The sequence below is a fragment of the Diadema setosum genome, chromosome 9 (genome assembly GCF_964275005.1).
Source record: "Diadema setosum chromosome 9, eeDiaSeto1, whole genome shotgun sequence".
NCBI classification, from domain to species: Eukaryota; Metazoa; Echinodermata; class Echinoidea; order Diadematoida; family Diadematidae; genus Diadema; species Diadema setosum.
The window spans coordinates 37014077-37029571 of record NC_092693.1 but is presented as its reverse complement, the minus strand read 5'-3'; the positions used below and the strand labels follow the sequence as shown (position 1 = coordinate 37029571).

The 15495-nt window shown below is 37.7% G+C and overlaps 1 protein-coding gene across 1 annotated transcript in view; it reads left to right on the top strand.

Moving 5' to 3' along the window:
* Positions 1–15495, top strand: part of LOC140232684 (uncharacterized) — a 43630-nt gene that overhangs the window by 12957 nt on the left and 15178 nt on the right. The window lies entirely within an intron of this gene.

The following is a 15495-nucleotide window of genomic DNA, read 5'->3' as shown; positions in this document are numbered from 1 at the left end:
GATTATTAGATTGGTGAGCATGAGATAGGTCACTGGTGCATGAGATTCGTGCGGTAGGCATGAGTCTTGGTAGGTCTGTGTTGGTTGAATCATCTTTCTTTATTACTTGCTAATCAAAATGGGAAATAAACTGGAAGTCACATGCAATGCCTGTTTTTTGTTTGAAGGTGATAGTTTGGCCTACTTAGAGATTATGATTATTGAAAAGAAAATTCAATGTGCTATATATTTCCTCTTTTCCATCAATGTTTCAATAACAATATTAGATGTAGAAAAAAAAAGGAATATCATCCATGTCAATTTCATGGCTGTGGATCCTTCATTCTCCTTCTAACTTTCTGTCTTTAATGTTGCATAACTCTCTCCTCGCACGTACGTGGTGTCCCGGTTGCCATGGCAAACTTGCCTGTCACAGGAAGAAGCTGCGGTTTTCTCAGAGTGACGTTTCATCTCTGGTTTGAGGTCTGAGTCTTTGCCAGAGAGATCTGATTGCGGAGGAGGGGCAGATGAGGGAGGGGAGGGAAGCAACTCTCGCCCAGATTATGCGATGTAGATGTACCTGAATCCAGTCTTAGGTATGACATGTAATACAAAGACATCCTAGGGGCATCATCATTACACTTACACCAGGGAGGGAAGAGACATCCCTGCTTTCACACTACAGAATGTGCTCCCTGTCATGCATGTGCATAACTTTTAACGAGATGCAAGTAGGCTATCAACCCCCTCAAGATATGGACTCTAATGCAGGGCACAACAAACACTTTTATAACCAAATATTGTAACAACAGAGTAAAAATTCAGGTTCCAAAATTAATATTCCCAGGATATTTGGTGCAAAATTTAATTGGTTAAAATGACATTTCAATAAAACAAAAGAAAACTGGAGGTCATGAGTGCTTCATTATTTAACATTGTTCAACTATATACCATTGGCATTTATGATCCTGCGTTGTTGCCACTTGGTTTGGTCATGAGTTGAGGATCCAGAAGCAGCTTTATGCTAGCAGGGTCATTATCCAATCTCTGATGCCTTTTAGCAGTACATTCAGAAAAAAAAAATACCAGTATTTACTTATTTCAGGCATGGTCAACACACTACAGTTCAGTGGAGCCACATCTGCTTCATTAATCCAGATTTACCAAGGTAGTTCCTGCTGATGGTCTCATCTTACAGGAAATGCACAGATTAGATATTGCTCAATTTCCAACTTTGACTATGCAGAATGCTGAAATTCATCAGAGGTAGATATGAAAGATTCACATCATTGTTACGTTTAACACACCCAACAAACTTGAACTTCAACATCCAACTTTCTGTTTGTGACCATAGAATGGCATTTCCTCCACAAATCAAACTTTCATATCCACAGCTGAAAGCCATTGTTTACATGCAAATATCAATAATTTTCATCAATTTGAGACAGTTGAGATAAAATCTGCCGAAAATAAAAAGCAAAAAAAAACTAAAAATGTGATAATTTTCTTCAAAAAGATTTTATTTTTCTTTATTTGATGATAATGTTGCTTTGAAAAATAAAATGAAGATGGTATTTCTCTATGTTTTTGCATTCAAACTCTTTGTTTCATATGTTTCCTTTTGTTTGTGTTGTCTCACAACTTAATCCCTTTCCATTTCTTGAAAAGGAGTTAGGTCTTTCCATCAATACTTCAGCTTGCTGTTCATTGTGTCGATGTGTTGTCCACATAATGCTCTCCTCTTTCTCAAATTTCATGATCAAAGGTTTGGCATTGTAATATCTTTGTCTCTTTAATGCTCTGCCACTGAGTTTCATCATACATCTTTCTACTTACTCATACAGTGCATGCAGATATGATTATGATAAAAACCTGATTTACCTATGAGACCATGGCAAATCAAATTGATCTCTTGCATCAGTACTGAAGGGAATTTCATTAAATTGTATGTGACATAGCGCTTCGCAAGTATGGGTGTATCAGATCACAGACTACCTCAAATGATAATGTCAGTTATGATATCATATCTGCACATCTGTCAAGAATGAATTACAAAAACGAGTAAGGGGGGGGGGGGGGTCTGGAATAAACCAATGCATAATACAGTTGTATTGCAATGCATATAGAACTAAGTATCCATGTTTTATCATAGACAATCAAGGAATCTGACTCTGAATAATCCACAACTCAACCGCTTACATAAATACACCTGCTTTAATGTAAAAATTGCAGCAAGTGTGTGCAAACAAAATTTTACTTCTTGTGCCCTGTCCTATATTCCTTTTTGGCATGTTGTGTTTCTCCTTTCGGCTACATCTTCATAATTACAGACACAGTCCTCTAACAAGATTATATTGTTGATCATTTCCTAACTGACAAAGAGTTAACAAGGTCACAAATGCTAACAATTTTATCCTGACCTACTCCAAATATGAGGGCAAGAATAACTCAAAGAAGAAGAGGTAACCAGAGTCAAACAATTGGGGGCATATGATCAACAAAAGGTAAACATTTGACATGAATAGGTTCTCTTTTGTATCACTGTCCTCCAGTGATCTATCAATATGAACAAGATATATTACCTGTAAGAGGGTTGTAAAACAGATTCTTGTTTTTTATATGCATTGCAGGAGGGATAAATATCAGTGTACAAGTCTTGCCTCTAAAAAAACAAAACAAAAAATATATGATTATGATACAGAAAAACTGAAATAGGGCAAGGTTCATACACGAGTGTCTTCCATGATGACTTTGATTTGCGGCAACATTACCATGCATGAGTAAATAAATATTACATCCTTACTTGAAACTTAATATTCAACTTACAATATATGCAAAATTACTTGAAGCAAATGCCTGGCTTGCAGTGAGCGACCCCATCTAATTTAAACCTGTTGAGGACAAGTCTGGAGTATAATTGGGCAAGCGTCTATGGGTATAGCATGTTGTAGCAAAATCAGCCCATCCTCAATAGGTTTAGTACCAGGTGCAGATTTGATAATTTTGCTATTTTCATGTGAACAAAATATACTCTCACAGAACTTGAGGGTACTTCAATAAACATACATTCATTATGGTTGAACACTTTCATAGCACACACCTCCCTACTTGAGGATTCCTAATTTGCTCTTTACTGCATGAATACTATCAAATGAAACAGCAGGATGGAGTAAATGCTGCCAAGAGGAGATAAATGATGATTTGTGGTCCATGCACATTGATCCCTGCAAAGGTCATCGAAACATCCCACGGATACAAATAATGGGATGGACTTGCAACAAACTGGCAGGCAATTTTAATAGATTGAAGAGCAGCATTTTTTTTTGTACCCTGTAACTTGTATTCCAAAGTGCATGGAGTTCAAATTTTATTTGTTATTATTCAGGGAGTTCAAATTTCTGATGAAGAATTTGATAAAGGAAGTGACTTCCAGTTTGAGAGATGGCTTAAAGGGTGTGTACAGTTCTGGTCGAGGTGAGGATTTCGCTTTTAACGTTTTGTGAGATATTCAGAAGCCACTCTATGAGATGTCAAAGAGCATGCAGCTTTAATGGGTATCAAAAGTTTATTCGATGAAAATCGGTTTTGAAATGGCTGAGATATCCAAAAACAAGGTGAAACAAAGAGATCTTAATAAAGTTGTGGCATGTCGCCTTTTATTATTATCACTTTTTGGGATATCTCAGCCATTTGAAAACCAATTTTCATCAAATAAACGTTGAATCCTTCTTAAAATTACATGCTCTTTCATATTTCATTAGAGGCTTTTCACTATCTCACTTAGGAATGTTCAAAACATGAATACCCACCTCAAGCAGTACTGTACAGTCCCTTTAAATGTTGATAGTAAGAGTAAATGATATAAACAGTATACTGCCCAACACCAGGATAGATCTGTCAAAAGTTAATAAACATACATGAAGGATATCCAGAGTGGGTTGTTGGGATTTTTGTTGTTGTTGTTGTTGTTGTTTTCTGGGACATAATAGCCTCATTGAGTCCTGCATATTTTATGTACACTTTATCTGACATTCACTAGGTAAACTGTGATTATACATTATCAAAATCTCTGAACTACATGGTAGTGCTTAGAGGCCATCTCAATCCACAGTCAAATGAATAACTGTTTTGACACCAATCTGCTGTTCAATATTCATTTAGATATTTCTTCAACTACAATGAAATCATTTTTTTTCCCTAAAGAATTGGTTTCTTCTCCCAAAACAGTAATGAAGTTTCAAAGAAGACATGCATGAAGAAAGCAACATATGTAAAATTACACATGTCAAGAGACTTGACTTTATCTACCATATTTTTTTGGTGGTGTACTTGGATGATATTGCTCTGGTAAATGTAGTTGCCAGGACACAATCCTTTGCCAGCAACTTGAAGTTTTATGAACCCGTTCATGTTTACCTAGCAAACATACCTTGAGTAGAGATATGAGGGTCAATTGCACCACAATTGGAAGCACAGTATTTTGATGTTTATGCTCCTTAGAGTTCATCCAGGGTTGACTTAAAAAACAGTGATGACTGACGAGAATTCCTGTTGGATACTGACAGAAAACAAGAAAGCCAAAATCATGGAATTTAAAAAGATATAATGATCTTTTGATATAATTCAAAGTTACTTTGAACTGTATTTGAAGAAATATAAAATACAATTATTTGCAGCAAGAATGCCAGTTGTAATCGTAGTCTCTTTCAGTTCCATCAGCAACACATCTATGTATATTGTCAATATGGCATTTTAAAATGGTCCCAAGAGAACAATGACTATCACATTGTAATGACTGTGATTAAGTGCTGAATTCACGTAAGGGAACACTGTGTAGTCTGCATCATCAAGCATGATATTCTGTAGATTTAAATCTGATTTCAGATTTTTTTTTTTTCTGAAGTCTATACACATTTTGCTTTTTCCATGTTTCAAAATCACCTGAAAATTTGGATTTCCGATTTTTTCATAAAATCTTAATATCATCCCTGATCACTGAAATCTATCTTCTCTTTCTTTAAAAAAACCCCCAAAAGATTAGCCAGAAACCTTCTGTTTTTACTAACTTTAAGACATAAATATATAACTTTCAAGCAGAGTACATTCCAGAATGTGCATAGTGGGTTGCAACAAGCCTTTGAAGTTTAGTTCCCAAACTTTTGTTATAACAAGCTGACCTTAACACGACAATTATATTCTCATTCTGGTCTAATCAAGAAAAAAATGCATTCAGATAAAAACAGCTGCTAAACCCCCAAAATCATTTTGCGCTTTAAAAATGTCACTGTCAAGATTCATTTTGATAATTGGCTTTGATGAGTGATGAAAGAGTGAAAAAAAATGTAGCATTACACAGCAAAAGAAGAGATACAGATGTTGCACATGTGTAACATATGCCTTGTCATACAATGTGACCACCACAGACGCTGGGGTCTGACTCAGCCAAAATGTTACCAATACCACAGCATTTTTCCCCCTTGTTACTTAAACGTGATTAATGATATTCCCGATAATTAAGAGCACATTTCATAGCGTGCCTGTCAAATTTCTTGTCTCATTATTCTACCCCAGTTGGTGTTGACACACTAGAATGGTTGAGCTGCACATATTCACGACAAGGAAAAATATGAAATGAGCATGAGTGGTATTTAAAGGTCATCCTTCTTGATATCAGCTGAAAATTTCTCTGGCTTTAAGTAGACAGAATTCCTGACTACTTACAGCAACTAGAAGGCAAGCAAGCCAAGCATTCGGAATCTCCCTATATTGGAAAATGGATTTCACCTTTGGCGTCGGACTACCTTTTCATCAAAACTAAGGAGTTAGCGGTATGGCTGAGGTATCAATATTGAATTGTTCATCAGTTGATGGTGGTGGGGTGCAGATGTCTAATCATTTGCATTTTGCATGAGATGGAAAAAAATCCAGTACAGGGATATTAGGTACAAGAATATTTCATTCACTGCCCATACACATGCTCTCTTCTCTGGTTGTAATTACCATCTTTCATAGTATACTCACATTCCTTGACATTTTCAAAGCAAATACTTACAAGTTAACAACGTACAATGTAGCTCATATAAGGTATCATGAATATGTACCGAGGAAGATGCAGATGGTTAGTTGGTATAGTGTATATACACCGTTTGTATATCTCATCATATACAGTGGACTCCTGTTATAACGAAGTCCTCGGGACTAGCAGTTTTCTTTCATTATACTTTTAGCGAAATTTTGTTATAGCCAAACAAATATCTATGCCAACATTTCATTGCATTCCTAATTATTTGTTTGTTGGAAATGAAATAGATAAACTTGAACAACTTGAACAAATAAGCAATAAAAAACATAAAGCTGATGATTTTGTGACCTGGATTTTTAATTCATTGTAACCGAAATTTCGTTATAACCTTGTTCGTTATAACGAGAGTGCACTGTATGTATCATTTAACTATACAAACACATACACATACACACACACACACACACACACACACACACACACATGTATTACATTGACAACACAGAAGTCATGAATACAGAGTCTGGCTGCTGCACTGCCATTTGGTTCATATGCCCCTGTACTATACAGTACTTCACTGTGTTGAAAGCCTTCCTTACGATGTCCTGCTTAATCCTGTAAGTCCCATGGGTAACATGTCTATATACAAGGTCTCTAGAATTTAAGGATCATGGTCCTGAGTGGGTTTATAGTTAATTCAGTGCAATTAATATAACTTGTGTTGTTTGTATTATTTGCAGAATCACCACAATGTAATCCCATTGCTTCTTATCCACATAAAAAAAAACAAACAAACACATATCCTAACAAAATTTTTACAACTGCTCTCATTTACTGTTGGCTGCCTGTTTCATAAAGTTCTTATGAGTTCATACCCTCCTGTGTGGGAGAATAGCAAACCCTTTTTGTGAGCTCACATCAAGGTTTGTTTGAGCACCAAGTCTTTCGAGTGCTCGCCCCCCCCCCCCCCCCAAAAAAAAAAAGAAAAGAAAAAAGAATGGTATAAGAAGAAGAGGACAGCTCTCAAACAAAAATGTCCTTCCATACAGCTTCATCTTCACAAGCTAGCTTTACTCCATGACAATGCATACAAATAAAGTCATACGAGTTATCAACTGCTGCCCTGAAGAAGTGACCATTCTATTTTAGTGGCACAAAGCCTGTACTGCCACCCAGATAAAACAAAATGAAGAGTTTTATGTGAAACAGTAACTGAAGGTCTAGACATGTTCTTATTTGTGATATGCTTCATTCACTGAACTCAAATCCAGGCTTACCCACACCAGTACTGCTATATCTGAACCAATGGAATATATTTTACAACTAGCAGCACCCGTGGAAATCCACGGGTCTGAGAGGTTTTATTTGTTTTTCTCATAGATACGATTTTGCACATTTTTATTGATGAAATAAAAAGATTTTTTTCTCATTCTTTCGTTACTTGTGCTCGATCTCTTCTACCCATGACCACCACCCCCCACCACACACACACACACACACACACACACACACATTTCCATCCCCGCAGAACAAAAAAACAAAACAAAACAAAACAAACAAAACACAAAACAAAACCCCAAAACAAACATTCAGGGAAAAATTACCAAAAACGCTTATGAGATTGTCCGGAAGTTCTGCCCACAGATTCTTCCCGTCGGAATAGGGAAATACTATTGACACTGTGACTTTGATATTAATTATACCCCCTGCTCTTGCATCCATGCAGGCACCCGAGGGAATCCACGGCTGGTCTCAAGGCCGAGCATATTTTTTTCATTCCTATTTCTTTTCCCACGTTATGAGAGAAAAATATGATATTTTTCATCGTCTTCAATTGCTCCCTCCTTTTTGTTTTTAATCACCAAGAACCATCCGTTTATCTGCTTCAGACCATACATCATCATTATTATTATCATGTTTTTATTCTCATTAGGCCCCTATTGTTATATTGCTATTATAATTATTATTGTTATTTGGGGAGGGGGATCATAGCCATGAGGTTTTATAAGTATTAGGCACCCGTGGGAATCCACAGGTCTCAGGGCTTCGTATTTTTCCTTTGATATTTCTTCAACCACGTTATGAGAGAAGAAATACGCAAAGAATATTTTCGTCTTCATTTGCTCCCTCATTTCTGTTTTCATAATCAAAACTTGGTTTGATGGATCTAGAACCACCCGTGTATCTCATTGATACTGTTCATTGTTTTTATTATCATAATAAATAGCACTATCATTATTATTATTATTATTGTTATTGTTATTGTTATTTTGTGGGAGGGGAGATCATAGTCATTCGGTCTTATTATTATTCTATATTATTCATTGACATGGGGATGAATCAAGGGAATTAAGGAAAAATGTTTATCGGTAAAGGATAGTGAATATCTTTTTTTTTTTCCCGTCATGTCAAGGTTTCTCTACGACTGATAGACGTTTCAAATAGCTTCATTAGCATTGCTATTTCATTTTAAACATCAAAACAATCCAGTACCTGTTTGTGTCTCTTCCGCCCACTCTTAAGTTATGGATCATAGCACCCCTCCCCATTCATTTGCATTGGCCTATTGTATTATTATCATTATTTCAGTGTATTATTGTTATTGTTATTATCATTATTATTATTACTAACATTGTTATTATTATTTAGGGGAGAGGAGAGAGTAGAGTCATAATATAGGGATGATCAACCAAGGGAGGCGGAAATGTTAATTTGTTAAGAATTGTAAAAATCTGTTTCCCCCATTTTTCTGCTCTTGATAAAAAGCATTTCTGAAGACAGTCCTGCGCAAACTGTCCAAAACTGCTTCACTGCACTAACATACGTAATCTTGTGCTGAGTAGGACTACTTCATATATAGACCCCTAGTGTTTTTGTTACTATTGTGCTGAGAGAAATAAAATATTTTCGTCTTCGTTTACTCTCTTCTTTTTGTTTTTATCACCAAACCTTGGTTTGATGGATCATAGAACCACCCGTTTATCTGCTTCAAACTGTACATTTTATTATCATTATTATCATAATCATTAATGCCCTTCTTCTTCTGCTTCAGACTGTACATTATCATCATTATTATCATCATTATTGTTATTATTAGTATTATATCTATAACTATTCTTCTTCTTCTTCTTCTTCTTCTTCTTCTTATTATTATTATATCATCATTATAATCATCATTGTTATATTTGGGGAGGGGGAGACCATAGTCATTAGGTTTAATAAGGAGGCTCCTGTGGGAATCCATGGGTCTCAGGGCCTCGTATTTTTTCTTTAATATTTCTTTTCCCACGTTATGGGAGAAAGAAGAATATTTTTGTCGTCATTTCCTCCCTCTTTTTTATTTTTATCACCAAAACTTGGTTCGATGCACCATAGAACCTGATGTCCACTTGTAACTTCAAAAATTGGCGGTCAGCAAAGCGAGGGTTTCCCCCGCGTCCGCACGTCTTATGAATATTCATGTTTACAGCAGCCATGCAGTAAACGAATGAACAGCGGCGCGTGTACTCTGATATGGAAGGGTACGATCGGCAAGGACAAAATTTAAGTGGATATTTAGCCGTCCTGAACAGTCTGAGTACAATGATACCCGACTTGAGAGTAAACTAAATGACGTACCTGAGCTGCATAGTATCCTGCAGTTGTGCAAAATACAATAAAATAACAGCATTCGTTGTTTTCATTTGGGCACGCCAATGGCGAACGCCGCTGTACGTAAATGCCCTTGTACTAACAATGACCGCGCCGTGTATTATACCATGATGAGTGTCCATATCACACGCACGCAGATAGTGTTTCATGTAATCATTGTCAATATATACACAGGCGCAGGCCACACACTGGCATACCGTACCCGAGAGTACATTGTGTGCGTGCGTGTGTGTCCGCCGGAATATGACAGAGATTTCGCTGCACGCCATCATCTTTTTGACTTTAGTATCCCCACTGTCTCTGTAAGCTAAAAGATGGACGATCGAGAAAACAGGAGTCCAGCGCAGGATCGGTGAATATTTAAACGCTCGGCTCTGACGTCACGCACAAAAATGCATTATGCATCTGCCTAATTAATTTTTCTTTTTCGTCCTCGACGTCGACACGGAGGCGGAGCGCGGACGAAACCCGGTCCAAGGCACGTAGGAGACCCTCCCGCTGCCGACGCCGCCGGTCTCGGGGGCCCGGAGCCGACGGCTCGGGAGGAGATAGACAAACCAGCAACGCCGGAATAAAACAGGAAATACATAAGGCCCCGACAACAACAACAACTTCGCCTTTTACTGTTATAGATAATTACAATATCAAACATGCAAATGTATATAAATCATATCGTCGCTGGGGTGACAAGACCTTGTACCGGTATCTCAAATTTTGGTGAAAATGACTTTTTTGCATTAGTGGTCAAATAATCGGTTAAGTGATGTCCTGTCCAAATCCCAGCTGTCTTACCCCAAAAATGAAGCCACCACGGCATGTCAAAGGAACGGCTATCCCATTCAGTATAGTGCTTTGGCCGCCATGTTTTTTGGCTCTCCTGAACATTTGACATTTTTGAGATACGAGGTCTTGTCGCACCAGCAACGATATATAGCTATGATAAAGATATGGAGACATTTTCCTGATGTTATCTGTTCCGACTTGTGTGACGATCATGTATTACTCAAGAAGACCATCTTACTGCAAAAATTTTGATCTAAACCTGCATCTAACCTACCACGCTATTAACAGAAAATAAGTCTATTGAGCAGGTGGCAAAAGTCAACATTTGACTGACCGATTACGGTAATACTGCTGGAGAACAGAGATATTGAATGGCTGGCTGCAAAAAGAATGAGCCTTCTCTAAAACCCAGAGAATGATTTGGGCCCTGGTCCCCATCCAAGAGAAATAAAGAGCAAGCATCAATTCTCAGCAGTGTGTCTAGACCTTTGAGAAGTCTAAAACACATCCTGCCTAAGCCAGAATTCAAACATTTGCCAAAAAGATTTTGCCACCACTCTCCCTCTTTCAGGCATGCCCACTAACAGGGCTACCGAATTGTTCTGCCCTGTCTGAGGGTGTTAATTCCTGTGGAGTTGTCATTGAGGGGAAAAAAAATTCAGTGGACAAGGTACAATCATCAGATTTCAAGTGGACAGTCACCACACAAAGAGAGCACGGGTAAACGAGAAAACTATTCCTTGTTTCACATTGCTTAAAAAAAAAAAAAAAAATCCAGAGCAATGAAAACTGCAATAACCTCTATTGGCTTTCATCGCAGAGAGCAATCAAATGAGTAACACTCAAACTCTCCATGAGTACTTCCCTTCGAACTTCACAAGCCTTTTTTAATGATGCTTTTAACAGCTATCTTTGCCTTCAAAATCTATCTGGATATCTAGTCAAAAATTTCAAATACAGTGGACTCCCATTATAATGATCCAAGTCCTTGGGACTGGCAGTTTTCTTTGTTACATAGAAATTTTGGAATTTTGGAATAACCCCACCCCTCCCCCCCCCCTCAAAAAAAAAAAAATTAATTAATTGATAAACAATAAAAAACATGGGCAGTTAATGTTGCGGCCTGAACTTTTACTTCATTATAACCAGTATTTCATTATAACTCTGTTTGTTATATTGGATTACACTGTATCAGCATTTATGTCTTCCTAAAATAATGGTCATTAGCACATACCAACACTCACTCAACACACACACAAGGATACAGGGACAATCTGCAAAACAATAGGAGCATACTAATCGTGTGGACATGTTAGTTTAAGGATTACATTTTCTTTACACAACCATGCTGCTGGTCTGAACTCAAAATGAGCACCTTAAAGAGGGGGGAGGGGGTATTGTTTGCAAAGACCTACAAACCTCTGTTTCCTTTGCATCTTTACCTTTCTATCACCAAATTGTCAGCTAGGTACCTGGCAAGACATAGTGTAGTAAAGCTTATACACACTGAAAGAGTCAATTAACCTAGGAACAAAGATGGTGATGCATCAAGCTTTACCTCAATTTGTTTCTGCACCATTGATGTGTGTCTTGCATCTTACTTGTTATTTCTTGCAGTGGGGTGAGAATTGGCATAACACAAAGGCTTTTTTTCTTCCTTGCTGTCAAGCAACCATTATCCAATTTACACTGATAACCCATATCCAGTGTGATTAAGAAATTGTGCAACCCTCTGTAGTCAAGTTCCACAAAAGTCCAAATGGTGACCCAGGTGGCCTACAGATGTATGTAGGTAGCATTGGCAAATGTGATATTTTGTTAAAGTGTGATCTAAATTGCACTCAGACAGCATGAATACTTAATAGTTATATGTATTCAGGTTGTCATACAAGAAACATGAAAAATATTCCAATGATTCTATATGGTTTTGTAGTCCAAGGCTTCGATGTGCTAAAAGAACAGCATTTTTATCGGAGACCCATTTATTATTGCTGAACCATCCATATTACTGGAACACAGGTTTGGAGGACCCTTTCTTACCAAAGTCTACTATTGAATATTTGAAAACTTGTGTTGCCTTTGGGGTGAGGAGGTCAAGTTTAGTTCAAGTTTTTTGCCAGTATTTATTCAGCGCTTGAACAACATTAGATTTGCAGAGGCAATTCAGACCACCTGTTGAATTTTGCCTGGTCTAAATGGGATTTATACAATGTCTTCTCATACAAGTCCTTTTAACCCGTTTGTTGGAAGGAGCTGATTTTGCTACAACATGCACTTCCCATAGACACCGGCCCGAGTATTCTCGCGACTAGTCTTCTATGAGTTAAATGCACAGGTTGTATGCTATCAAGGGATTGCAGCACACATTCTTACCATCTCAATAGGACAGGATGGGTTTGCATGTTTCATACAAACAATACTTTTCAAACTAGGAAGAGACTTTCCCATCAGGATGCAGTTGAAGAGTTTAATTGTAAAACAAGTTAACTCCATTCTTGTTGATTTAAGAAAAACCTTGCAATGTGTGTGACAAGCACAAAAAACCTTGAGTTTTTAAATCCCATGATGCAACAAATGGCACTAGGTCTGAGTACAGGTCATGTAGTGATTAGTAGGTCTGAGGTGAGGGTCATTGTTGTGGTATGAGCAGTTCTGAGATTTAAAATGTTTTATTTGCAGCAATGTAATTTTTTTGTTTTGGTTATGCCATGTGTGAACAGTTCCCCCCCCCCAAAAAAAAAAAAAAAAAAAAAACACAAAACAAAACAAAAAAACAAACCAAAAAACAGACAAAGAAACTGAAAGAAATTTTGCATCATAATGTAAAGACCGATAACTCTCATGTGGGAATAGGATTGTACCATATCCCTGTTAGGGAATTAAAGAGTGACATAATGCCTTGTCTCATAGTGCCTTGTATGAGTGCGCAAAGGCAAACGTAAGCCAATACTGTTTGCATACACCCACTTCCTCTCATGGTGTGAAAGAGTCAAAACTTGCAGCCAATCGGAACCAGTGTACAGAGTCAGTCATGCTCAAAGTTGGTATATATTTAGACAGGTGTATTATCATATGTGTAAATTAACTAAAAATGGCACTTTGCCAGTGCCTGAAGGAATGTATTGCTCTCTGTTCCAGAAAGCACCCTTTTCCCCACTCCTGAATCTCAATGAAAAACAGTGAACAAGATGCCATCCCTAATATTACCGTATACCTAAGCTCCTCTTGATATAACAGCATGTACCTAAAATGAGGCAAAGATTTGCACTTTGACTGTTCCAGAGATTAACCTCATTTATACCCCTTTCAGGTAATCGCGGCTCAATTATCCGCATCCAAATAATGCGGATGAAGTAGTCAAAATCGCGTTCATATATCCCATGAAGTGCGCACTACTTTTACGAGCACCCGTTCATATAATGGTGCGAAGGACGGAGTTATTTGTCATGGTTACGGCGCACGCCTCTATAATGACGTAATGTTTCCGGTGAATATCCTCACGTGTATGCACACCTCTCGCGCGCTCAAGCTCAACAATCAGCGGTTGTGCGGGAAATCGAGTGACCTTTGACCGAACTGTGGAATGTTAGTGCGGATAAGTCGTAAAACGCGTTCATGTATTCTCGATCTACTCCTCATGCTGCAATTATGCGCATAATAGCAGCATCAAAATAATGCGCACTTTTCTACTCCTCTCCCGTTCATGTAATCGAAATTTTACGACTTAGTGCTCCTATTATCCGCATCCACGATTACCTGAAAGGGGTATGTGTCTCACCGTGGGACATTCTGTGTGATGTCATCAAACCATGGAAAAATCAAATACTCGATACTTATAAAACATTAACATTTACACTGGTCTGTGGCCCTGCATTGTAAATAGCACAGTTGCTTAAGAATTGTCAGCTGCCATTATCTAAACAGTTCATGTTCGATGGAATAAGTACCGAGGTAAACACAAGTGACTTTTATGGGTGCGGAAATTCACATCTCTAGTCTTGAGATCTTGGCTTTTGTTGTTTGCTTGACGACTGTTTCATCTTGGCATCTCAAAAGGTTGCGCTCAACTGTTAAACCATCTTGGCGGCATCTCTGTGTACCTTCAGGCCATCAATTTCAAGTACAAAGATTATCACTAGGAAGACCAGCTTCTGAGTTTATTGCACCTGTCAAGAATACGGAGTGGTAGCAAACACAGGCACAGTCCGTCCTAGGATGTCATTTCCCACTTTAATAGTTTATTATACACTACATAAACATGAACAATCAAAAATTGTAAATACTGCATCTTACTTTGAATTTGCTTCAATCTTCCTTTCACAACAAAAATTAATGTATCTCACCAGCTAATTTTTGTGATATACGGTACCAGGATATTCAACAGATAAATTTATATAAACCACAAGGCTAAAAATTTTTATATAATCTGTTCTAAAATTTGTTCTTCTTGCTCACATTCTTAAAGTTTTAGGTGCTGTCTAATTCCTTTTCCTGAATAACTGAAACACAAGCAATTTATGATAAATATGAAACAATAAAAAAACTCTCTGATATTTTCCAAGTGGGTTCTTGTTCATGCATTTATCCCCAAATCACTGCTACTTCTAAGACCTTAAAAAGGTCAAAATATTTTCCTGCAGTGAAATCAAGCTTCAAAAATACAGACCGTCTACATCGATTCGCCTTAGATGCTTCTTGCTGGCCATTTAACAATCCAGCATCATCAAATACACTGAAGGTGGAATTTAACACCCCCTCCCCCAACCACCTTAAATATTTCCTTACATGTCTGAAAGCCCGGCAAACTAGCTTGTAGCTGTCAACTTCACATTCAAGCGTGCCCACATGGGGGGATTCAAACAACTTTGAGCAATAACATGCTCCCACGAGCACAAACACGTTGGCAGATGCAAAATTCCGACTGTTTCTCACCTTCCGGGCAAACGATCAATACTGATACTCGAGCTGCTTGCAGAATCTTGCTGCCAGAGATCACTTCGGATAACGGGGTGGATATGCAAAGAAGGGCAGAATCTCAAGATTATATGGCCAATCTGAAG